Source organism: Emydura macquarii, unplaced genomic scaffold (genome assembly GCF_026122565.2).
Source record: "Emydura macquarii macquarii isolate MOO-44397 ecotype Brisbane River unplaced genomic scaffold, CSIRO-AGI_Emac_v2 contig_1230, whole genome shotgun sequence".
Lineage (NCBI taxonomy): Eukaryota > Metazoa > Chordata > Testudines > Chelidae > Emydura > Emydura macquarii.
Window position 1 is genome coordinate 10,210,540 of NW_027131367.1, and position 24,236 is coordinate 10,234,775.

The window sequence follows — 24,236 nt, forward strand, 5'->3', positions numbered from 1 at the left end:
TGCAAACACAAGCTTATTGTGTTGTAAGAAAATTGCAAACATTTCTAGACTACAACTCCATGATTTGTAGAGTTGTTGCAAAATGTTCAGTTTTACCATCTATTAAATATTTTTCAAAACCCCAAAAGAGTGGTAGAAATTTAAATTCCTTAAAGAGAACTTCACAATGAGTAATTTACCCAATGAACTTGGGCCTTCTTCTGGACATTTACTAGCAGATCAACAGTTCCCTGTATTTATTCACTGTGATGGCTGTACATATATTCAGAATAAGAAGAAGATGAAAATTCATACTGATCCCTGACATTAGGACCCCATTCCCTTTGGTAAAATCCTCCTACAAGATTCTGAGTGCCTTCATTTCCCACTGATGCCAATTTTCAATTGGAAATCAATGGAGTTGAGGGCATTCAACTATTTGAAAGAGTCACATATCATCTAGGAGCTCGAGGCATGGACTGAGACTCTATTGCACAAAGCACTGTATAAACAGAACATAAAGAAGGTTCCAGACCCAAAGAGTTTACAATCTAACTTTCAGTGCTTGGTGTTATTCCCTTGGATAGGACCTTTAAATTCTGGGGGGTGGGGAAAGGCCTGCTCCTGAAAGGTTCTGAGCACACTTCTCATTAGGAGAGGGTACGCGACATCTCAGGATCAAGCTGCTTGTGCTAGGTTCTTAAAACAGCACCAAATTCTATCTTACTCCTTCTAAACTCATTCCCCTTCTAGAAAGAGGGCTGGATTTAGGGGCAGGTGACCCTGGTAATCACCTGGGGTGCCAGGCTAGTGGTGCTGTTTTAGCGACAAAAGAGAATAGAATGTTTGAAGTACAATGTGTTTCTGGTATTCTGTATGTGCATTCATTTTTCCACTAACCTCCTAGAATATTCTGGTCCTTTTTAGAATCGCATGGAATCTTCCAGACTTTGAGAACTACATTTTCGTCAAACCTCTTAGAGTGTTGTCAGCCATGCCCTCATGAGTATAAGGGGTGGGGCATCGCCAGTCAGTGAGATAAAAGAATGAACTAGCTGATGAGAAACGGCCATCGCTTGTCATTGGCCAGTCTTTGGATCTCTCCGATGCTGTGCTTCAGATCGTGAGGGCAAAGGTGTGAAAAGCGATCTTTTGAACTAAAGGACTAGGGTTAAAATTCTAAGGCTGTCACCTACCGTAACACTGTTTAATATTGGTCCACCCAATGTTGGTACACAGTTCAATTTCTTGATGTTAGTACATTTCAGTTATTCTTAAAATTTAAAAAATTCTATAAGCTTAGAGGAAACTAATTTTTATATGTTTATATATGGGATGAATAAAAACAGATTTACAGACCCTAGAACACAAATGTATCATCTTGTATGACAGGAATAAATCATGCATGCAAATCGTGCATCAAAGGCATGAAATGGGCTACAAATGCAATAAAAAATAAGGTATTCAGAAGTTTAGCAAATGGAGCGGAGGGAGTGACACTTCCCACCAGGAGCGCCATTTGGTCTAGGGCCAGCCCTGTCTAGACTTATAGGGAAAACAAATTCTTAAAATTCTTAAAATATCGGCAAAAGTCTGGTATGGGTCATGCTTCGTATGCTAAAGTTTGAACTATGGATTAAAATCCATACAATGAAGATGAGACAAGATGAAACACAGGGAGGATAGTGCCCAAAGTCAAAGTTGGAAGGAATCATTTTCCCCCCCCCCCCCAAGATGATTGATAGAGTCTATGTCTAATACACAGGAACAAAGGAAAGCCATAGGTTTCCCCAATATATAATCTTCCAAGACCAGTGTAGTGTGTCACAGTGTTACATAAATGAAAGGAACTATTATCAAGCTTTGAGAACACAGCATTAGTCTAATTAAAGACCTAAGAATTCTCTGCAAAAATATATTCTATTCACTGTGTTAATGTTGGATTAGGGGTAAATTGATACAGGAAGGATAAAGAAAAAACTGCACAGAAAATACAGCAACATTCAGAGGGTAATAGTAATAGTAAATATAGTTATAGCACTATGTTTCAGCAAACCAATCCTGATCCTGTTTCTGAAGAAATTATTTTAAAAAATCACAAACATATGGATTGTACAGTATTAAGCCAGAGATCAGCTTGGTCCAGTGTGTTTTGGGAGGAAATGGTTCTTAAAACAATATTCATCTTAACCATATTTCTTACATCATCTTCACAAGTGCCAGTTATAAAGTCACTAGTACATCCTATATGTTTGCTACATAAGGCTCTATCTTCTCATTTCAGTCTGATTCTTTTCTCTCAATATATCACACTTGTTTGCATTCCTGAGAAGCAGGAAAATCTTTTTCACACTCAAAGCGTATGATGACGTGGGCATATTAATTCCATTTATCTTCCTGGGCTCACACAGGGTACATGTGATGTTACAGGAACCCAAGAGACTTTTACACATTACAGTCACATAAGACTTTAATTTTGTAAGTACAATTTTCAGCAACAGTACATAACAGCAATCATATTTTCAGCACTGTGGATCCTAATTTAAAATGAGGGCTCATGGGTAGTTGTCAGTCACATGTATTGTTTTATCCACACACTAAAGAATTCTTCATGGCCACTGAGCAGTGGAAGGTCTATAAAGGGTGGCTGGACAAATGTCTGGAAATTGAATTTTTGTCCTAATAAAAGTCCACAGATCTGAGGAAGCAATTCTGCTCATTTCAGTCAGGAGCAGCTTCTCTGTCAGGCACCTGCTCTTCCAGAGACAGCGCTTTCATGGAAGGTTTAGCGATCTTGTCAATGATGAAAAATGGCAAAATAGCTGTTCTGCTTTTATTCTGTTGTGTCTACGTGGATGGTGAACAAGCTGCTGAAAGAGATATGACAGCTGGTAATATGGCAATGTATCTAAATAGCTGCTTTTACATTAAAGGATACAGCTTGTCGAAGTGAGTATTTTGGTTTAGACAGCCCTGCATTTGACTGTCAATTACATGCAAATTTTAAACAGACTGCAAATACCAGTTCACAAAATGTCTCCCCTCTGTTTAAAAATAAGCATGATGGAATAATAAGGCTGATGCCTACATTTGCCAAAGAAAAATGCTTTCAATCTTATGGGGTTGGGTTTTTATGCTATAGTGTAAAGGATAGATTCTTGAGACTGCTCCCTCAGCACAAGCAGCCTTAACTAGCTGCCTACTGATTCCTCTCAAGTGAAGGGATTCCCTGGGTGAGTAAAACTCTTTGCCCAACCCTAAACCTTTGATTTTTTTAAAATAATATTCTTACTTCCAGCTCTTAAACATATAGATGTTTGTGATTAATGTTTTTATGAAACACAAAACTGCTCCAGGTAACAAGGTTGTTTTCAATACAAATGCACACTGTTCATTGTAACCTTTCTATAGGATTTGCCAAAGCAATCTCTAAATGTACCGTGTGACATTCTCACAAAAGATTCTCAAACATGCTCATGCTGTATATTGTTACCCCTTTTGCACCTGAGCAGTTGGCAGATTCCTGAAAACTGGTTAAGAGGGGAAATTGATGATGGAGTCCAATATTTCATGTAATCCTGTTTCTTTAGAGATAATGTAGAAAGTCCTGTTTCCTTGAACACCATAAGAAACAAACAGGAGCTAGTGTCTTTGCTCAGAGTTCCAAGCCTCTTTCAACCAGCACTTTACCCAAAAGTTCTCTTTCTCTCTAAGCTTTTTCTTTGCTCTTCTCCGGCTGCTTTTGTGGTGTTTCTGTCCCTTCTTTCATACTCACTCTTAGCTGTAATCATATCAATCCCCAACATCTGTGATTACTTTCATCTCCCAATGAAACCCTCCACTCAGATAATTCAGATGCCCGAGCAGCCATACGTGTGGTCTGTGTTTTGGGTGGTGGCTGCCCCAATTTTAGCTATCTGTAAACAAAGGGGGCATTTCACTGTTCCCTAATTTAGCCTGCATGAAAGGTGTCTTATGCCCACCAGCTTCAGGGAGGTTTCTCCCAACCTCTGGCACAACAATATTTTAAATGGTATTGTCAAATACCTTTGGGTGAAAACTTGAGCCCTCTAAAGTCAATGGTAAAACTCCCATTGAGCTCTGTGGAACCAGGATTTCAGCCTTAATGCTTTGTATCACATATCAGCTTTGGGCCTGAGGCAGCACCTAATGAAGTCAGTGGAAATACTTCCATTTGCTCAGTCCTTCATGAGAGGTTTGTGGAAACAAGTCCATTGAAATGCAGGCAAAAAAAAACCAAAAAGCAGGGGGAGGGAGGAGAGATTTGATTACTGGACAAAGTGAAAAGACATAGTAGGAAGTATTTTAACGTAGGACAATTAATAGTATTTCTTATTATATCACAGTAGCTCAGAGGCCTTTAACAGGAACCTTTGCCCTATGCATTGTACAAACACAGACATTCTTACAGTTTGGACATTCTGTAACTGAAATTGACATGGGGCCTATGATAGCGTCTATAGTAAGGAAATAAATCAGATTGACTCTGATCTTGCAACCCTGACTCGAGTAGTTTGGTTGACGTCACCAGGATTATTCACGTAGCTGTAATAAGGACTACTTATGAGTAACATTTGATGATAAGGCTTAATTTTCATTGAAATGGAGTCTCTAAAAAGTGCTTTTAATGAAACAGAGCTGGATGAGCAAGTGACTGGTGGACTTCCTCTATCGGTGCTTTCTGAAATGAAGATATAGCTTGTCCTCAGAAAACAAGGCTCTGGAGCAACACCAGATATTGCTTTAAAAAAAAATTCAGTCGGTCACCAGGCAGTTCAGCTAACCCTCATGATGTAAGACTGTATTTAGAAAGGCAGTTACAGGCTCAGAAGTTTGTGATGCAATTTCCATGAAACTATCAGCACCCAAGATGATGCTCCACCACAATGTAGCACACAGAGGAATTAAAAGGGCAATTGAAGCTAAATCTGTATGAAACAAATGTGCTGAAAAATTACCATTTTGTGCTTCTGTGAAACACACTTAGGTTAAGGACCAAGACTAACCTTAACCTCCACTCTGAATTGTCTTGTTATTGTACTTTTAAACCAAGCTTTTAATATTTCTTTATACTTTCATATACCTAGATATGAAAGGGTTTCTTATTCAGCTGTTGTCCTGGTACTTTTTCCTGCCATGAGCTTCAGACAGAGAGAACCCTGCAGCCTCAAGAAGTCCCCCTGACTTCCAGAGTGAATTCCTGGCCTTGCTGAAATCAGTGCAAGTTTTGCTATTGATCTCAGTAGGGCACAGATTTCTCTCCAGGAGTCTGCCAGCATAGAGTTCACTGAAGGATTAGGGCCTACGTGACTGTATATATCAGTATATATTTGCAAAAAGTCAGGTTATTAGTGACAAACTATTCTGTGAACAGACTTTTTGCCCTATATCAAGCTTATAAATTGGTCCAGGTAATTATTTTTATTTATTTATTTTACAGGGAGACACCATTGAACATCTTCATGCTGCAGGAGAGCTCTTTATTCTTCATATTATGATTGTGATTAGAGGACCCAACTGACAAAAAAAATTCATGAGGACACGGTGCTATTTCATTACACCATCATCATGTATGAGTCTGGCTAAGCCAGATATATTTCACCTCTTAAACTGCCTCAGAACATTGATGCTAATGAGATTTTGTAGTTCAGGCCAAACATTCTCATAGTAATTTTCCTATTTTTACCATAAGAGAAATGAATAATATATTTTGCCCTGTATCTAGCAAGCTAATTCTCTCCCACTGGAGAAACATGAATAAATCTTAATGTTAATTATTTACTATTTAACTTTCTCTTTACATGCAAAGATAATGCCATGCATTGTATTAGATTTCTCCTCAAGTTAAAATAAGATTTTATTCTGTTGGTAAGAAAATTACACATTAACTTACATAAAAATACTTAGAAACCCAAGAAAAATAAGTAGATAAATTAGCCAAACTAAAACATACATTAAACTTCAGGTCTGTGGTCACGTGAATTCGTGCATATACAGCCAGTCCATGGGGATTTGTCCCCACCACTAACTATGTAAAATGCATGAGACTATACACTAGTAATTAGCTCATTCCATTGCAAAACTACTGCCACAGATCCAGAAAAAAATGAATTGAGCATTTTTTGTGTTTAACAGCAGCAGAAAATGATACAATAATTGATAAAATGACCTGATTACATGTAATTAGAGGCTAAAAGTGAAGATGATATAACCAAAAACTCCACTCATACTCTCTCTCTTCCAGTTCTTAACATTGGGAATAAAACTGTGGCCGTGCAGTGCACCCACACATTGGAGTAAGGACACATAAGGATTCCTCTTTTATTCCGGCAAAGAGGGCTCATATCACTTGTAGCTGTGGAGATAGGTGAGCAGCATTCTTGGGGACTATTCCCCATGCAGCTGGGCAGGGATGAGCAATGGTGCAAAGGTGATGGTGCCTTGGTTCCATGTTAAGAGATCTCCAATTAATCCATCAACAAAAACCAAAGTCAAAGGGGTACACACTCATTGAGGGCCTGATCCAAAGCCCATTGATGTGAATGGGAGCCTTTCCTTAAAGCCTAATCTTGAAGCAGGTTGTCTGATTTATCTGCAGGTTTGGTTTTCCAACAAGTCATACTGGCATAAATCAGAAATGACTACTAAAGTCAATGGAGTTACGCTGGTATAAAACTGGTGACCTCAGGAGATCTAGTCCATCGCCCTGTGCTGAGGCAGGACCATGTACACCTAGACAATCTTTGATAGGTGTTTGTCTAGCCTGTTTTTAAAAACCAGTGTAAAAGGGACAGTTGCCTCCTGAGCACTTCCTTGTGGCTAAGCATGGTTTTACTGCAGTCTGCCTCAGTTTCCCCTATGGCAAGGCAGCTCCTCCACATCCCTGAGCTGAGCACTTCCCCTTCTGTCAGCAGGAGGCCTGGATCAAATCAGCCCCCACTCCACATAGTGTTTGTTTTCCCATTTGGGACTTATTTCTCAATATTTTCCAGGTAGGCCTCAGGACAGACCCAAGGAATACTCCTCTGCCAGACAGAAAGAAACCAACACCAAACTAAGGGCATACCTTTTCCTACCCCACTCTGCGGAGGAGAGTGACCTTGTTATTGGCCAGAGTGCCAGTCCTTCCCCACAACAGGCAGTCAGTTAGGTAGCTTCCCACATAGAGAGGAGAGCAGCCATACACCCTGGAGAAGCCTTTCTCCCTGCTGCTACTAGTCCTACAGAAGCTCATCTCTTCTTCTCCTCTGTCACCGAAGAAGTTTTTGAAGGTCTCAGGCAGCCTTTACTTGGACTCAGTTGACCGGACATAACCCCTTTTCATCTTATAGGGAAAACGGTCTTTATCACTCTAGGGCTATTATAACTGCCTTCCACCACCTTCTTATAGCTGTCCAACCTGACTTTGTCACATCCCCTTTAGCAAGGTCATTGAAATAGCCCAGTCAAGGAGAAGCCAAAACACTCTAATTTATAGCAGAGGATGTCCTTTTAATAAAGCCTTCTTAAAGGACGTCTGGTACAACCGTTTAGATGTTCTTACCTCAGAACCCAGATAAAACTTAAAAGTCCAAAACCAAAGTCTCTAGGTTCCAGCAGCAGATCCTTCCCAAGCAAGGTCTCAGGTTCTCTAGTGCCTGGAAGCTCTACAGTCTTTTTGTTGTTATCTCCTAGGCCTCTCTGCCTCACAAGTCTTTACCTAATTTACACTCCCTGAAAGTTCCCCTCTGCTACAGCTTCCTTTCTCCTGAAACGCTCTCTCTAATTGAGGTTGGTCCTTAGCCTTTTATCATGCCAAAGAGCTTCCCTGCTTAATCAACTCTCTCCCAGTTATTCAGTGAGTTAAATACTCCCAGGTGAACCTGAGTTGCCTCATTCCCCCACCCCCAGCTACCCTCCGACAGACAGACACTCCACAACCTCTGTTGGAAGACTATTCTAGTACTTATGCATCCTTGTAGTTAGAACTTTTTTCCTGATATCTAACCTAAATCTCCCTTGCTGCATATTAAGCCATTGTTTCTTGTTCTAACTTCAGTGGACATGGAAAACAATTAATCACCATCCCCTTTATAAACACCTTAACATATTTGAAGACTTATCTGGCTTCCCTTCACTCCATCATCTTTTCTCAAGACTAAAATGATTAGGGGGCTGGAGCACAAAACTTATGAGGAGAGGCTGAGGGAACTAGGCTTGTTTAGTCTGCAGAAGAGAAGAATGAGGGAGGATTTGATAGTAGACTTTAACTACCTGAAAGGGGGTTACAGGGAGGATGGAGCTAAGCTGTTCTCAGTGGTAGTAGATGACAGAACAAGGAGCAATGGTCTCAAGTTGCAGTGGGGGAGGTCTAGGTTGGATATTAAGAAAACATTTTTCACTAGGAGGGTGGTGAAGCACTGGAATGGTTACCTAGGGAGGTGGTGGAATCTCCATCTTTAGAGGTTTTTAAGCTGCGGCTTGACAAAGCCCTGGTTGGGATGATTTAGCTGAGGTTAATTGTGCTTTGAGCAGTGGGTTGGACTAGATGACCTCCTGAGGTCCCTTCCAACTCTAATATTTTATGATTCTATGAAACATGCCCAGTTTTCTAAACCTTTTATCGTTTTTATTGTTCTCTGCACTCTCTCCAATTTGTGCATATCGTTCTTAAAGTGTGGTGCTCAGAACCGGACACAATACTCCAGCTGAGGCCTCACCATTGCCAAGTAACACAAGACAATTACCTCCCATGTCTTACATATGACATTCCTGTTAATACACTCCAGAATTATATTAGTCTTTTTTGGCAACTGCATCAGACTGTTGACTCATATTCCATTTGTGATCCACTATAACCTTTTCAGCAGTACTATGGCACCAATTATTCCCCATTTTGTGTTTGTGCATGTGATTTTTCCTTCCTAAATGAAGTACTTTTCTCTTGTCATATTGAATTTCAACTTGTTGAATTCAGACCAATTCTCCAATTTGTCAAGGTTGTTTTGATTTCTAATCCTGTTCTCCAAAGTGCTTGCAAATCCTTTCAGTTTGCTGACATTCACAAATTTTATATGTCTAGTCTCTACTCCATTATCCAAGTCATTAATGAAAATATTGACTAGTATTGGACCCAGGACAGACCCTGGCAGGACCCCACTAGGTGTATCCTCCGAGTCTGACAGTGAATCATTGATGACTACACTTTGAATACTGTCTTTCAACCAGTTTTGCAACCCCTTATAGAAAAATCATCTGGAACGTATTTCCCTGCTTTGCTTATGAAAATGTCATGTGGGACTGTGTCAAAAAACATGGTTACTTACCTTGTAACTGTTGTTCTTCGAGATGTGTTGCTCATGTCCATTCCATTGTAGGTGTGTGCGCGCCTTTGCCACGGTTACCAGAACTTTTTTCCCTTTAGCAGTACCCGTAGGGCCAGCTCTGGCGCCCCCTGGAGCCCGGTGCACATGCCATGGTATATGAGGCGCTGCTGGCCCTACGCCCCATCAGTTCCTTCTCGCTGTCAACTCCAGCAGCAGGGACTGGGGTGGGTCATGGAATGGCATGAGCAACACATCTCGAAGAACAACAGTTACAAGGTAAGTAACCGTCTTTTCTTCTTCGAGTGCTTGCTCATGTCCGTTCCATTGTAGGTGACTCACAAGCAATACCTTGGAGGTGGGCCAGAGTTACGGAGGAGCTGCCTGCAGCACCGCTCTGCCGAAGCCTGCGTTATCCCGCACCTCTCTGCATTCCTGATTCCTAACTCCTGGCTCTCGCTATTGGCTTGTCTTGTGAATACAACTCTAGCTTTGCTCTTTTGGTCTGTTCCAACTCCTTGCCCTAACCCTTGGGTTGCCTCCTGACCATGCCTCTGATTTTTGCCCTAACCAGTAGGCCAGAATCCTGCTCTGACCACGAGGTTGCACTGCCTACACCTCAGCATGTGGTACTAAATAGAGGATTACATTTTTCGTTGCCTTTCTCGTGTTCCTAATGTATTCACAGAACCTTTTCTTATTGCCTGTTATATCCCTTGCTTGGTGTAACTCATTTTGTACCATAGCCTTTCTGATTTTGTCTCTACAGACTTGTGCTATTCTTTTGTATGCGGCCGTAGCAATTTGTCCACATTTCCACTTTTTGCAGGATTCCTCTGTGTTTTCAAGTCTTTAAACTGTATTTTTCTACATGGGGATTGAGTCAATGGAGGCTCTGCCTGCAATGGAAGAAAGACCGAGGTGGATTTCCATAGGGAAGCTGTGGCAAAGATTTGGCATCCACAAATGGGCAAAGTGAGTGGGTCCAAAATATTGCCTAGGTGGGAGCAGTGGTATGGCATCACTGCTCCTCCTCAGAGGAGAAGTAGCAGCTCCGAGCTGGCTATATGAGTGCACTGACTCTAGAGTATTTATGAGGGCTGACAGTTCCTTCCTTCCACTGCTGTGCTTCAGCAATTTCATGGGCTTCTCAAGCTCTTTCACTTGGGGGTTCTTCACGATCTCTGGGTTGGGATCTCAGCTTCCGCTAACATGTACTGAAGACGCTAACTCCAGTAATTCTCAAAAGAATATGCTATGGTGAGAGAATCTATTAAAGAAAAATATGCACCAAGACACACAGGACAAACATTTAAAATTGGAATGGAGATTTAATGAGGGATGAACATTAAACTTAATTCAGCCTCATTCAGAACAGAGCAATAAGGGTAATCAAGGGCATTTTTGGATAGAATTTCAACTGCTGTCAGATGGCATAGTTTTGTTGAAATCGGTGGAGCAACTGTTTGCTTCTTTGCCCATTTACACCAGCTGAGGATCTGAAACATTGTCTTCTGTTTCAAAGGTACCTGCTGCTCACTTCTGTAGTCCCTAAACACAAACAATGAACTTAATAAATTCCAAGTGAGCAGGTTTTTCCACATTAGACCGAAATAAATGCTGACTCAACATCAGGTACCAATCGTGTACTCTTAGGATGCCCTTTGATGTTGTCCTTATCTCAGTAGTTTTACTATAGAGACAATGTGAGGCTTCATGTTTAAACTGTTCTGTTTATAGCCCTCTTCTGTGCATTTAATTACAAAGCCCTTTAGCAAGAAGCTTTTTCACCCTGCAACTCCCTCCATAAAATGTAAACATATGTAAGCTGGATTCTCAGTTGGTGTAAACTGAAGTCATTGGAGCTACCCAGATTTGCTACAGCTGAGATTTTAGCCCCATCTATGAATGGAAGATATATTTAGAACAGTTATAGAAAGCCCAAATTTCTAAAGGCATTTATAAATCCTAGCTTTGTGACACCACTTCCATCAATTGTGATTTGTAATTGCTTGTTCTTTCGCTCGGAAAAAATGTCCCTTTCTAATTCTAAACTGGAAATAAAACCCTAAATCTGAGGTGTGATCAGTGATGACATATCAGGTGCCTCCCCAGGAAAATAAACACAGCTTAAAATATAGCTGTTTTATCCACTGAAAAAATGATCCTAAGTGATTCAACTCCTGCAGCAATTCACAGAAACAATTATAAAAGCGGCAATGGCATATAAATCACATAAACCCCAGTGTACCTTCCAATCCTGATTTAAAAATCAAATTTCTGCGTTTTGAAAATCATATTTAATAATTCTTCTTATGGGTATTGTGCTGAGTAATAAAACAACGGTAGCTCTAGGTGCTCTCTGCACAAAGACGTGTTAGCCTGTCTCCCTACATAGAAGCTAAAAACTACTGGAAATAAATATAATGGCTGCATTTCTTTTTCATTTGCGTTCTATAGGTTGCTGAGATTTGCATTATATTCAAGACGGCAGGAGGAAACAAAGGGATCACTTACCTTTGCTCATTTACTTATCACAATAGCCTGGCTTAAACTTGCAAAACCTACAAAATTTAAGTCTGAAACACCAGAGGCATTGTTAAGGTGGCTGTAGCGCACCCTCTCTCCGGTCTTTTTTTTTTCTTTCGAGACAAAGTATTATATTATTATATACATATATATATTAGTATATATATTATATCTGTAGAATGATGATCCCTTCTTTCCACTCTACTCATACCTTCTCAGTAGTCCAAGCCCAAACAAAAAGTTGTGTAATGCTGCACTTATGAGTTCTGAGGAGTTCAGGTGTTATGTTGCTAGGTCCAGCAGCAGCCCACATCACAGTTTCTTTATGGCAGAGCAAACCTCTTCCAACGTTGGTACATCTACACAGGTTTTGGGGTCAGGAATTGCATCCAACTACTAATGCAGCCAGATGTGGGCATGAAGTTGCTTCAGAGTGATTAAGTGCAATTTCATCATATTCTTTCCACCTTAGCAGGACTTCTTGGGTTGAGCATGTTTTGCCATCAGCCATATTTATTGGCATAAACCCCCGTGCAAAGTCCAATTTTGGATCAAAGTGACTGAATAGCTTTGAATGAAGTTGTAGTTTATTAGATCTTATTCCCTTTTCTGCCTAGTACTCAAAATAAACTTCATGTTCTCAAGTTCTCAAAATAAGCCACTTTTTCCCTCATCCCAAAAATACTTTGTAAAACCTTTATGTTCAGTGGCGTCATGGCACTTTCTAATGTCAGATTTCTTTTGCAGCATTTGAAATGTCTTATCAGATAGCCAAGGGCATCACTTGTAGCATGCCAGCTTTGGAATGGCACCTACGGCATCTCAGGTGACTGTGCTTATGGCTGTCCAAGTTGATTCTACGTCATCTGGGAAAGCGCCAAGTGCACTGAATTTGTTATGCACTGTGACAAAGTACTTGTTAGCAAGTGCTGAATTTTCACAGACGCACGGTGCCTTGTGTGTCATAAGAGCCGCACTCTTGTGTTAAAATTGGGGGGTGCGATTTCCATTTTAGCATTTTAGGAGATGATTGTCAGCATTTGTCAGGCTTCTGCACCTCTGTAGGTGTGATATTCCGTTACTATACTATAATTCTGGATCAATATATGTTCCAGCTCCTGCCTCATCCAGCTATCACTGGATATCCAGGTTTCCCAAAGGATATCTAAGTGCCTGAACCAATTGCCAGTGATGGTAATATTATGAGAAGTGCAAAAGGGAGAGAAATCTCACAGAGTTATCATTTATTATTGCTGAGCAGAATGGTCCAATAGCCTCAGAGCTATTTTCTGGGACAACTTGGTGTGCCATTCATATCTCCAAGTATAATAAGCTCATTATGTGGCAAAACAGATTGCATCACTGTTGCTTCCTATTGGTAGAATTCATCTTTATTGGCATCTGTAGCTTCCTCAATAGGAGCATAGATTACAATGTTGGACAACTGCCCGTGGCAATGCATCACCCTGGCATATAGCAGTCGATTAGAAACAGGGTGCCACATGGTGAGTGATTGACTTATTGAAGGGTGGATGGAGGACAAGTGCCACCCTGTTTAAGTGGCTGGTTCCTCCACCAAGTGTTGACCATTTTTCATAAATTTTGCCTTGGTTAGGCCAGCAACTACAGCATTGTATCTTTTCACTCAGACTAACAAAACCTGGTACCTGATCTAATTTAGAGTAAATACATTCTGGCAGCTGGCAAATGCAATGGATTTTCTCAAATCAATCTTAGATTCCATTAGGGAATTCAGCCTAAAATGTGGACCATTTTTTATTGGATGCTTCTTGATTCATGTTATCTCCTTGGGGCAGGGAAGCTGTAGAGTGGTGATTTTGTTTGGGGACGCCAGCTCCCTTCCCTAACTCCCTTCCACATGAAGCAGGTGGTTCTGAGGTTGTAGCTCATCTGCCTTCACCACCTTTTGGAGAGTATTTTCCTTTCTCCTTTGGATCAGCAATTGGTCTTCACTCATAAGCCTGAGCAGGGGCTTTTATCAGATGCTACTGGCCAAAGCTAGCCAGAACTGAGGCTCGTGTTAGCAGGAACGGACGTAACCTGAAGCAGTGCAGCAAATACTGCTGCCTATCCACTGCCATGCAATTGCAATAGCTTCTGCAGAATCAAAATATGTTCTAATTAAAACAAAAATCAGTTGGGTGTTGGAGGAGCTGAAGGCATAAAACATTTTCACTGGCAGACTGGCAGATTGGCTTCAGTAGTGGGCACTGAATCCAAGGCATTTACATTAGGGTTATAAAAACCAGTAAGATAAAACTAGATTCAGCTGTAGTCAATGCCAATTTACACCAGCTAAGGATCTGGCCTAGCATTTGTATAAATCTGTTGGCACTATCTTTCACCTCTGTCCCCACAGATCCACTGCCCTATATCTTCCCGCCTTCCAAAGCCTCACACCAAAATTCTCAAAAGCAATCTCTACTTTTTGATGCCCCACCTCAGAGGTGCCAAGGACCCACAGCTCAACTAGATTTCAACTGGAGTTGTGGGTCCCCAGCATCTCTGAAAAGCAGGCCTCAGGCCTCTTGAGTTGGGTACCCGAAAAATTCAGACACACAGTATTAATGACTGTGTTTGAAGACTTTAACCAAGATCCCTGGAATAGCCTGGCAAAGCACCCAGAAATGTGTGTCTGACTCTGGCACTAAACTTATAACGGTTAATTTCAATCAAAAATCAAACTGAGTTCATTTAACTTGCCTACTAACATTGCTGCTTTAAACATAACAAGACAACTTTAAATAACAGTTGGATTAATCCTAGGGGGCATTGACCAGTCCTGAGTTCCTCAATACTATCGAACTGACCACTCTGTACTGTCAGGGAGGCTGCTAAGGAACACTGTACTGAGAATGAGTGATGAGGTCAGATCTCCTGGGAAGTCTCAGTCCCAACTAACTCACTTCTACCCCACCAGGCACCCGGTCTTCATATGAGGTTTGCCTCAGCTCCCCCAGTGACTGGTTCCCCCATTTGATCTCCCACCAGGAGCAGCGTGGATCAGAGGTGGTGAATGGTGCTGGAATTCAGTGCAGCACAGTTGGCCAGGAATTGGGGAATGGAAGTGCTGACAAATGGATCTGTCGTAAAGCTTCTGAAGAGAAGGACCGGGTGATGGCTATCAAGGAAGGAAAGGTCTCTCCCTGCAGTCCAGAAAGTAGAGCAACTGAACAGTGAAATAAGAAAGAAAGATGGGGGTTGAGTTTATTAGCCCCGCTTTCACATTTTTATAATCCTGCAAAAACTAGAATGGTTCAGCTTCTCACATGTAGAAGAGTGAATAGCAGCCCATTGGTACCCTCTGACTTCAGTCATGCATTTCTATTGTGATTCTATATATCTTTTCTTGCAAGATTGGCTTGGACTATTTTCTAATTCTCACAGTTTCATTCAAGTATATTTCATATGCAGAGCGGAAATGCCATTTCAAAATCATATCAAGAACATAATGAAGCCAAGCTGCTAGCTATCCAGGCAAGCAGGCTTCAGAAGCAGAGGATCTCAGGATCAGCTTCTCAAGGTGAGATTGAGAACTTTAATGGAAGTGGCAATGGAATTTAATCAACCACTCTGGTCCACAGATTGCTGTCAAACTTTCAACATAATTGTCTGTCAGGCACAAACACACATAACAACCACTCAATAGCTAAACTCCAGAACATACATCAACTGTTGGGGAGGATGCACGAACAATTATTAAGCTAAAATGTTGGAAGAACAGTGCTTTCAAAATTCCCATATGAGCCATTTTGAAATGTCTTTATGAAGAACTGTCTCTTGTTGCTTTCAATCAGATATTTATTCCTAATATCCTGAAACAAGAAAAATTAAACTTGATTTCAGCTGCAAGATTCAGACCTCCAAGAAAATGGGAGCAGTTAATCCCTCATTTCTTTACACTTTAATTCTTCTTCTTAGAAGAACTAGACCTTATCACAATTAGAACCTGTTCTGAAGGGAGATGCTATCCGGCAGGCTTAATTTTGGCGCTCTGGCAAATGAGAATCAGCACGTCCATTGTAGCGTATACAACCAGGTCCTGAGCCTGACATTAGAACCACAGAGAAGGATCCTTGAGCCCACATGAGACCCAACTGACTTTGACAAGAGATGGTACACCTTACTGGAGAGAGCACACGTTGCTGACTTCGGGGGGTGGGGGGCACATGGGCTGAAGGATGTGTCCAATGAATGCAATGGTTCTGGCTGCAGGAACAGGTGCTTGGTCTGAAATCATGATTCCGGGCTCTGTTCAACACTCCTTAAAGTACCAATGAATTCAATGGGCCTTGTGCCTGACAAGGGAGAACTGACTAGGCCCTTTTTATTATTATTGTTATTTATTTGTGTCGCCTGAGCACCTAGGGGTCTCAGACATGGATCAGGACACTGTACAAAACACAGAACAAACACAGGCACTGTACAAAACACAGAACAAAAAAAATGGTTTCTGCCATGATGAGCGTGCAATCTAGGTATAAGACAACAGACAGGGGAATACAAGTAAACAATGAGACAATATTGATCCATATGGTGGGCAGTGATATCAGCACACCAACACCCTAACTATTGTCAAGAATTTTGCAGGCATCACAGCAAAGTAGAGCTTTAAGCAGGGGCATTATTTTAGAAAAATTCAGGTCTGTGTGTGGGGGGCAGGATAAAGTGTCAGCATATAGAACAGCATTTGTGATTATATTACATCCTGCAAAGTCTGGGGTGAAAGTAAGAAGAGCTCTGTCTGACTCAAAAGCTTGTCTCTTTCACCAACAGAAGTTGATCCAATAAAAGATCTCACTTCACCCTCGTTTCTCTAATATCTTGGGACCAACATTGCTACAACCATCTTCCCATTTTACATATGATATATATATATATATACACACACACACACAAATTAATGTTTCACTTTCCAGTCATAGCTGGTTAAAAAACTGACAAATCTGAATATTCTGTGTGATATGATGGTGCTGTGTAACTCTCCCTTGAGGCCAGTTTAAGGTTTACCACATTCTCTCTCTCAAAAATAATTCTAAAAGGCTTGCAAAACTTATGAGCCTATTTAGCTGTTAATATTCTTCTGTCCTCTTGCATCTTTCAGATAGTCTTTGAAAACAAAGATTGGTTTAAAGGTACCTCTCAGTACATTTCAGGAGACCCATCTGTGGCTTACTGTAATATCGTTTCTTGTCAACTGAAAAAACATTCTCCAAAACAGGGGTGGAACCAAAAGTTAAAAAAAAAGAAGCCCATTCTAGCACTTTGTACAGTATTCCGTTGTTAAAGAGACAGGCTCTTATTCTCTGATATTTCTCTGTTAATATCAGTGGATTTATGCCTGCAGAGAATTTAGCCCTAGGATCTCTTATTGTACCTTGTCTTGTGACTTCAGCTGTCCATGGCATCAGGACTGGGCCTGCTCCATTATATTACATGAAGACTGGCTCTCAGGGCATTAGCAGTAAAATATTGCCAAAGGGTGGGGAAAAAACAGTTCCTGAGATTGAGGCACCGCATACAGCCTGAAGCTGAAGGGCTTGAAGGTATTATGCACAATCACAGCACCTGTTTTTACCAGAGGGCCATTTTTCAGTTTTGTTAACAGCTTTGGTCTCAGAGGTAGATGCTAATCAATTCATTAATGTTTAATAAATCCTTTCACCCTTCGTGGCCAACGAGACTTTTGCTAGTTTAATGCTTCCTTACCTGCTTATTTGTTGCCATGTTGCTGAGACTCCTTTATCACATTCAGAAAGGATGGTAGTGTGTATGGTACCGCTTCTGCCCATTACTGCTCATCCGATCCCTGACCATCCTTTCCAAACTGCATGGGGGCAGTCCAATTAATGCCCACTTACCTGTGGGATCAATCTTGTGAGGTGTGTAACATTTATTTAAATATTTCAATTGGTATTTTAAATAGAAATAACAACACCAATAACCAAATTAAATTCTTTAGGCTCAAACCTCCAGGGCAGTTACAGATAAATGTAATTTAGTGGAGGATACAATGAGTGATAGAATGAAAGACTTTATTAAAAATAAAATAATTAGTTAAAATAAACAGGCATTAAAATATGAGCATACACTGGATTTTATGTTCACATTCTTAAAATAAATGGTGCACCTAGGGGTGATCAGTCCCTGGAGGAAAAGAATTGGTATATAAACCTTTCTCTTATGGTACCTTGGTGGTGGATGAGCGTGCCAATGGAAAATTAGTGTGTTACCCTTTTTATAATAATTTACAATAACACCCCTTAATTAAATGGCATTAAGCCTGCCTTTTACTATATTTATACTTCTGCTACCATAATTAAAATACCTTCATCTCCGTCACTGGCAGTTTAATAATAAACATTGTCTTAATTAACATATGCGTAAATACCATTTCCGTAACGCTCACTATACATAGCATTCTTCCAAAACAGTCACATTTTGTCTAAAACACTTGTTAAAAGCCGTTAGGTGCAAACATGTTTTCAACATGAGCTGGGGTTGTATCCTAACTTATCTCTAACTTGCCTCTGAGCTGTCTCACTTTATTTCACTCACAATTTACCAGGCCTCATTACTGTCAAGCCTAAATTCAAGTCCCGAAACCTGTTCTATACTTACACTGGAGCACATTTCTATTTAACATAAACCAACATCATTTTTATTGGCTACAGATGCTCAGCATCCTCAAATCCCGCTAAAGTCACTGCGAATTGAAGGCAGCCAGCCCTCTGCAGGAGATGCTCAGCGCCTTGAAGGATTGGTCCCCAAAGACCTGCTCGTTAGAACGTTGAGCACCCAGCTACTTTTATTGCAATCAGTTGGAGCTGTGGGTGCTCAGTAGCTCTGAAAATCAGGCCTAATTTTTACAGCATATTTTAGGGTCCCACTCCCTCACACAAGAGAAAGCAATAGAACTGTTTCCTGTTATAAGATGTATTTGATGCTAGTTCCTCCTTCTCCCATAAGATCAGAAATCCCGACAGGGAAGCTGATTTTTTTTTTTTTTTTTGCATGGCATGCCAATGTTATTCAAAATGATAATTCAGTGCATCTCGAGAAGGCTGGTCACAGCAGCTCAGACAAAAGCATTTGCTGTGAACTGCACGATTTTACTTCTTGCCTAGGTAAGTCCCAAGTTGCCCTAACCCCCAGAAATCTGTGTTTCTTTTCCTTTTCTCCTGCTGCATCATTGACATTTTACCCGTACATTTTTCAGGGCACCCCAATAGTTCCACTCACTCTGCCCATTTGTCTGACCTCTATTATGAATTCTCTCATAAGGGACCTTATTGAATTCGGCTCTCATCATTTGTGATGTTCTGGTTTTTAATTTCCTCTTGACCTCGTCCTACCTTTGTTCTGGAGCGGCAGCTTTGGTGCTTTCATATCATCCCAGAGTGTTACCCTGCCCTTGTAACTTTCCATTCCATTAAAATCCCTGCTTCATGCTCTGTGCCCTGCTCTGTTTTCTCATCACGGGCTCCCCATAGCCCTGACTTACCTCCTTCTTGGAGTCATGCTCCCTCTTTCCGATTCTCTTCTTCTGCTCTGACTTGTCTTTTTCAATTAGTTCTTTCAAAAAGATTGTACGTGCATTAAGGAGAGAGGATTCCGGACACACTGTAGCTATGCAATATTAAATCAAACAACATCTCCGTTACAATTAAACTATGTTTGGCTTGAAGGGTTCAAAGAGTGAACATTTGACTCGATTCACGTTTACTGTTTGTCTGGAAAAGCCTGTGTTTTTCTAGGCTGAATAGACACCGTGCTAAGATGTACAGCTAAAGCGAAAGAGATGAATTAGGCCTCCCCGGTGCAGGTGCATTTGTGGGTGGATAAACAGGGTGACCATAGTTACCAGAGTAAAAACGGTGCAAGCCACGTGGCATCGCTGCGAGTCGCCCAAGCCCCGCCCTGCCAGGGACTGGGGCTGACTGCCTGAGCCCTGTGCCACCAAGGACTGGGCTTGAGGGTGGGGCTGGTCACCCAAGTCCCACCATCCAGTGCCTCATGTTGCCCCTCCCCCCCCCGGAACTTTCTTCTGCAAACCCCCCTTCTCCCCAATGGGGTACAACCCGCTTTTTGGCTAAAGTGGGCATTTGTTCTGTTTGCTCTTGCCAGCTGATGATCCCTGATGATGGCCAGCACAGGGTTTAAAAAGGGGACTGTCCTGGCCAAAATGGGACGTATGGTCACCCTATGGATCAATCACAGGGAGCCCTTCTGTCAGCCAGTGTACCTGAGCAGGGACAGTCAGAATCTCTCTCTCAGGACAGGAGGGCACTGGAGTAGCTAATGCTTCAAGCGGGACATTTTGGGGTAGGACAATGAAATGTCCTACTGCAGACCACTATGCCTGCTGTAGTGGAAATGCTGGTTACACCCATTGAACAGATGTAATAAGGGGTGCCCCTCTCTGTAACAAGGGCTGCTCCAACGGACATCTAGAGGTAAAGGACCAAATTCTGTTGGAATAATTTGGTGTAGCTCTGTTGAATTTGGCCCGATACGCATAACACCTCCAGTCGTCATCATTCAGGTGTGAAAACGTCTCCCACTCTTCAGTGTGGCTCAGGCTCGTCTGAATCCTAACTGAGTCCTAATAGAGAATAGCTCTAGTAGACTGAATGAACTGAAGAAGCCCAAGACAATGCTGAAGAGTTTATGAATTCAAGATTTGTTTGAGGAGGCAGTGAGGGAATAGGTGACACACCAAGTTAAAAACTTATCTACATGAAAAAGAAATGCAAATCCAGAATCCAAGACAATCTCTCTCTTTCCTCTTTATGTATCTTACCTGGAACCCCAGTGTCCTTGGACTCCACTGCAGGTGTTGAATGTACAAGGAGTGGCTCTTCAAGATATCCTTCCTTTTGCTTTTAAGACCATAAAAAAAGTAACACCAATAAAAATTAGAAGAGTAGGGTCAAATTTCCAAAGGAGTTTCAACCCTGCCCCAAATTTTGCATTTGCAAAACACCTAAATTGCATATCCCCTCTTTGCTTTCAGATTTAATGCATCACTGCAGGATTTGTTTTGTTTTGTTTTTTGCCATGCGCAATATTAGCTGTGAAATAACATTTATATAAAAAGGTACAGAAGATTTGAAAAAAGTATAGCTATACACACATCTATAATTCATAACTCAAGATTACAAATGGAAATAATTGCCAGGGAGTTTCTACAGTACTTTCTTACAACACCTGCCACAACTGACATTAGAAAGCTGCCTTGCTGCTTTTAAATAATTTTGTGCATAAAAGTGCTTCTGAAAAAATAAAGTACCCATAACAAAAACAACCAACTAACTGTTTAAATGCAAGGGCACATACACACACCAATGCAAATACTTGGCCTCCGTTTTACTTTTGGCCTCCGTAAAACAATCTGAAGAAGTCCCAGTAGAGAAAATGACAAACAAGAGGTAGTAAACAGAAAAGGTCAAATAATGACACATTGTTCAATCCCAATGTGTTAAAGGTTAATGGATGAAAATGTCAATAAAGAGGTCATGTTTGATTTTAACAGGCCACCCAGAGAGCGAGAGAGAGCGATGGTGAAATTTAAGTGGTCACCAATGGAACCTCAGACAACCCAGTTTATAATCACAGGAATATATCAAGAGCTCACCCAGCCAGATCTGTGCACAAAATAAACAATCTCTTCATGGATCAAACCTTGCCTTTCTGGAAAGGTGGGAAGGACCATCTCTGAGGCATCTTCCTTGGTCTCTTATTTCATGTTGCCCCCCATAACTTTTATGAAAAGCTACACAAAATTACACACTTGTACATGGTCCAGAAGCTTTTATATCTCCAGCTGTCCTGAGGGGTTTGGGTGAGGACAACACATTCTGTTAATACAGGACTAGTGGAATTTTAAAGCTCCTGGGCCATAAAGTCCATGCCACTCCTGAAAACTCAAGTATATTCCTCTAGACACTGAGTAAAAAGGATTAGACCTTAGGTCATATCCTCAGATAGAGTAAAAAGGTTTAACTCCATAATGAAGGTTCACCAATTTATACCGGCTGAGGATCTGCCCCCTTATGTCTTACTACCTCTAAATATAATGGAGCTACATTGAGCTGTCCTGAAAGGTCTTATCTATACCAATGAGCCTGTTTTAAGATAGTAAGATATAAGTGTGACAATATTCTGTACCCTTAGATCACTTGGTTCTCTTGTACTACCCACGCTATTACCTACAGACCCTTTGCCTCCACAGCCTTGTCCTTGACCTTTTCATAGACTGTCACATTTATTTTTCCCTGCCTCCCTGGAGAACACAGAGTTCCATTGCCTTAAAAGCATTAGTCAGTTGTGTCCCCAGATAAAACAGACAACATCCAATTCAACTCAGATTAAAAGTGAACTAGCACCTTGCTCACTCATACTAATGACAGAGAACAATTTTGGATTGCTGCGTTTTGAGAATTAATGAGTCTGTGAACAAACACAACAAAAAGCGATCGCAACATTCAGTGTGTTCATTTGTTTTGACAGCTGTGGCTTACTTTTAATTATTTATAATACTCAACCCTGGACTAGTAAATTTACTGTGAATATATTTTGGAAAAATATTAAACTCTTAGTAATCTGAGACCTCATTATAGCACTCTGCAATTAAATATTTGCTAAAATGTGGGCAGAGACCACTGCATTTTTAAAATAGGTGGATTAGTGAAGCATTAATTAGGTGGGAGCCTGTTGTGTTTATTGGTAATTTACTGGATAGAGAGAAAACAGAAAATAAATGTTAGTTAAAAACGGAGGGCCAGATCCTCAGGTGTTATAAATCACCATAGTTCTACTGAAATTAACTGAAGTAATTTGATGACAATGGAATTATGCCAATTTATACCACCCAAGGACCTGATTATGCATATATAATCTACAATATGCCTCTTCAATCTGTCTAATAATCTAAACAAATAAATTAAACAGTGAAATGTATGAAAGCAATGGAGTTACCTCGCTCCTTAAAAAAGGGATCGCTGCCATCTCTTCAGCCTGCTTAGACTGTAAATTACTTGGGCAAGGTCTGGTGTGGGGTTTTTTTTGTTTTTTTTGTTTTGGGGGGGGGGAACAGAGGGGGGAGGCATTGTTATATGTTTAAACTGCACCTAGCACAGTGAGGCCCTGGTCTATGATTAGAGGCCCTAGGTGTTATCACCATTCAAATAAGTAATTTCTTAACCCAAAGCAGTATCTCTAGGCTGAAAACCTGGCCTTCTGTTCTGGCTACTCCAGCACCACCAGCTAAACGAACTGGAAAGTTGATAAATTCAACCCCCTGAGGATCCCTGTGCATAAAGTAATCCTTGGAAAGAGTAGAACTGCCATAGCAACACCTATGTTGCACCATTTCCCTCGACACCGACTTAGGGTAGTTAGTGTGGATGTTAGTGAAAAGAGCAGTGTAAACTAATCGATCTCCATACCAACTGACCTTTTAATGTGGACGAGGCTCAGGTATTAAAATCTAGCTCTACTAACACAAGCATTGCAGCCAACCTATGCTGTCATGTCCTCCTATTGTCGTATTGTTCCACCCCCACAGCCCAAAGGGCAAATAAACCTTTCTGAATAAATAATTAGCCAGTCTTTTCTACTGTTAAAGAGCAAGGAAACACACTGGAGAGCTACATTAACATGCAAATAAACAGGTACAAAACACAGCTTTGGCATGTGTAACTGTCAGCAGATACACAATTAATTATAAATATAGATACATCCAGTGAGATTAAAACTGGACAACTTCATTATAACTTCTTATAACCTGTTTCATCCATGGCTAATTTATATCCACTGATACTCCCGAGACTCCTCAGCAGATAAGATAGACTGGCCACATCTTCCTTGCCAAAAAATATTGTGTTTTTATAGCAAGATATAGCAAGATATAGGCTCTGATTCAGCAGTTTGTCTCTATTTAGGATGGAACGTAGACATTGACGTCAATGAGACGTAAGCATGTGCTTAAAGGCAAGTGCTTAAGTGCTGTCCTCATTAGGGACTTACTTGTGCTTAAGTGCTTTGCTGAATCAGAGGCCCCCAGAGGAGGTGGCTTGATTTACCTCAATTGACGTGTTGTATTCTGCTATAAATGTGTCATTAATTTCCTTTCACGCTTTACTACAACAAATATTTTCCAAGACCAAAACACTCACAACAAGTTAGACAAGTCCTTGTTCACAAGTTGCTATATATTTACATAGGTCAATTATTATTGTTGTAAATTTCCAGATCTTTCATAGGAATAAATATATCTTGGGACACCTGAACAACAAATGCAAACACAATGAAAATCTTTATAACAGAAAACTCGCCAAATATACAGCACATTTGTATTTCGTGACTAAGATTCTTTTCCAA

The 24,236-nt window shown here is 40.8% G+C and overlaps 1 long non-coding RNA gene across 1 annotated transcript; it reads right to left on the reverse strand.

The window, feature by feature from the left end:
* Nucleotides 1-2,442: 2,442 nt before the first annotated feature.
* Nucleotides 2,443-20,732, reverse strand: LOC137152862 (uncharacterized). Its single transcript, XR_010919630.1, has 4 exons — nt 20,656-20,732; nt 19,357-19,481; nt 17,562-17,713; nt 2,443-2,846 (listed from the first exon to the last, which is right to left on the reverse strand). It is a non-coding gene; the product is annotated as an uncharacterized lncRNA (long non-coding RNA).
* Between the last annotated feature and the right edge of the window lie 3,504 nt (nt 20,733-24,236).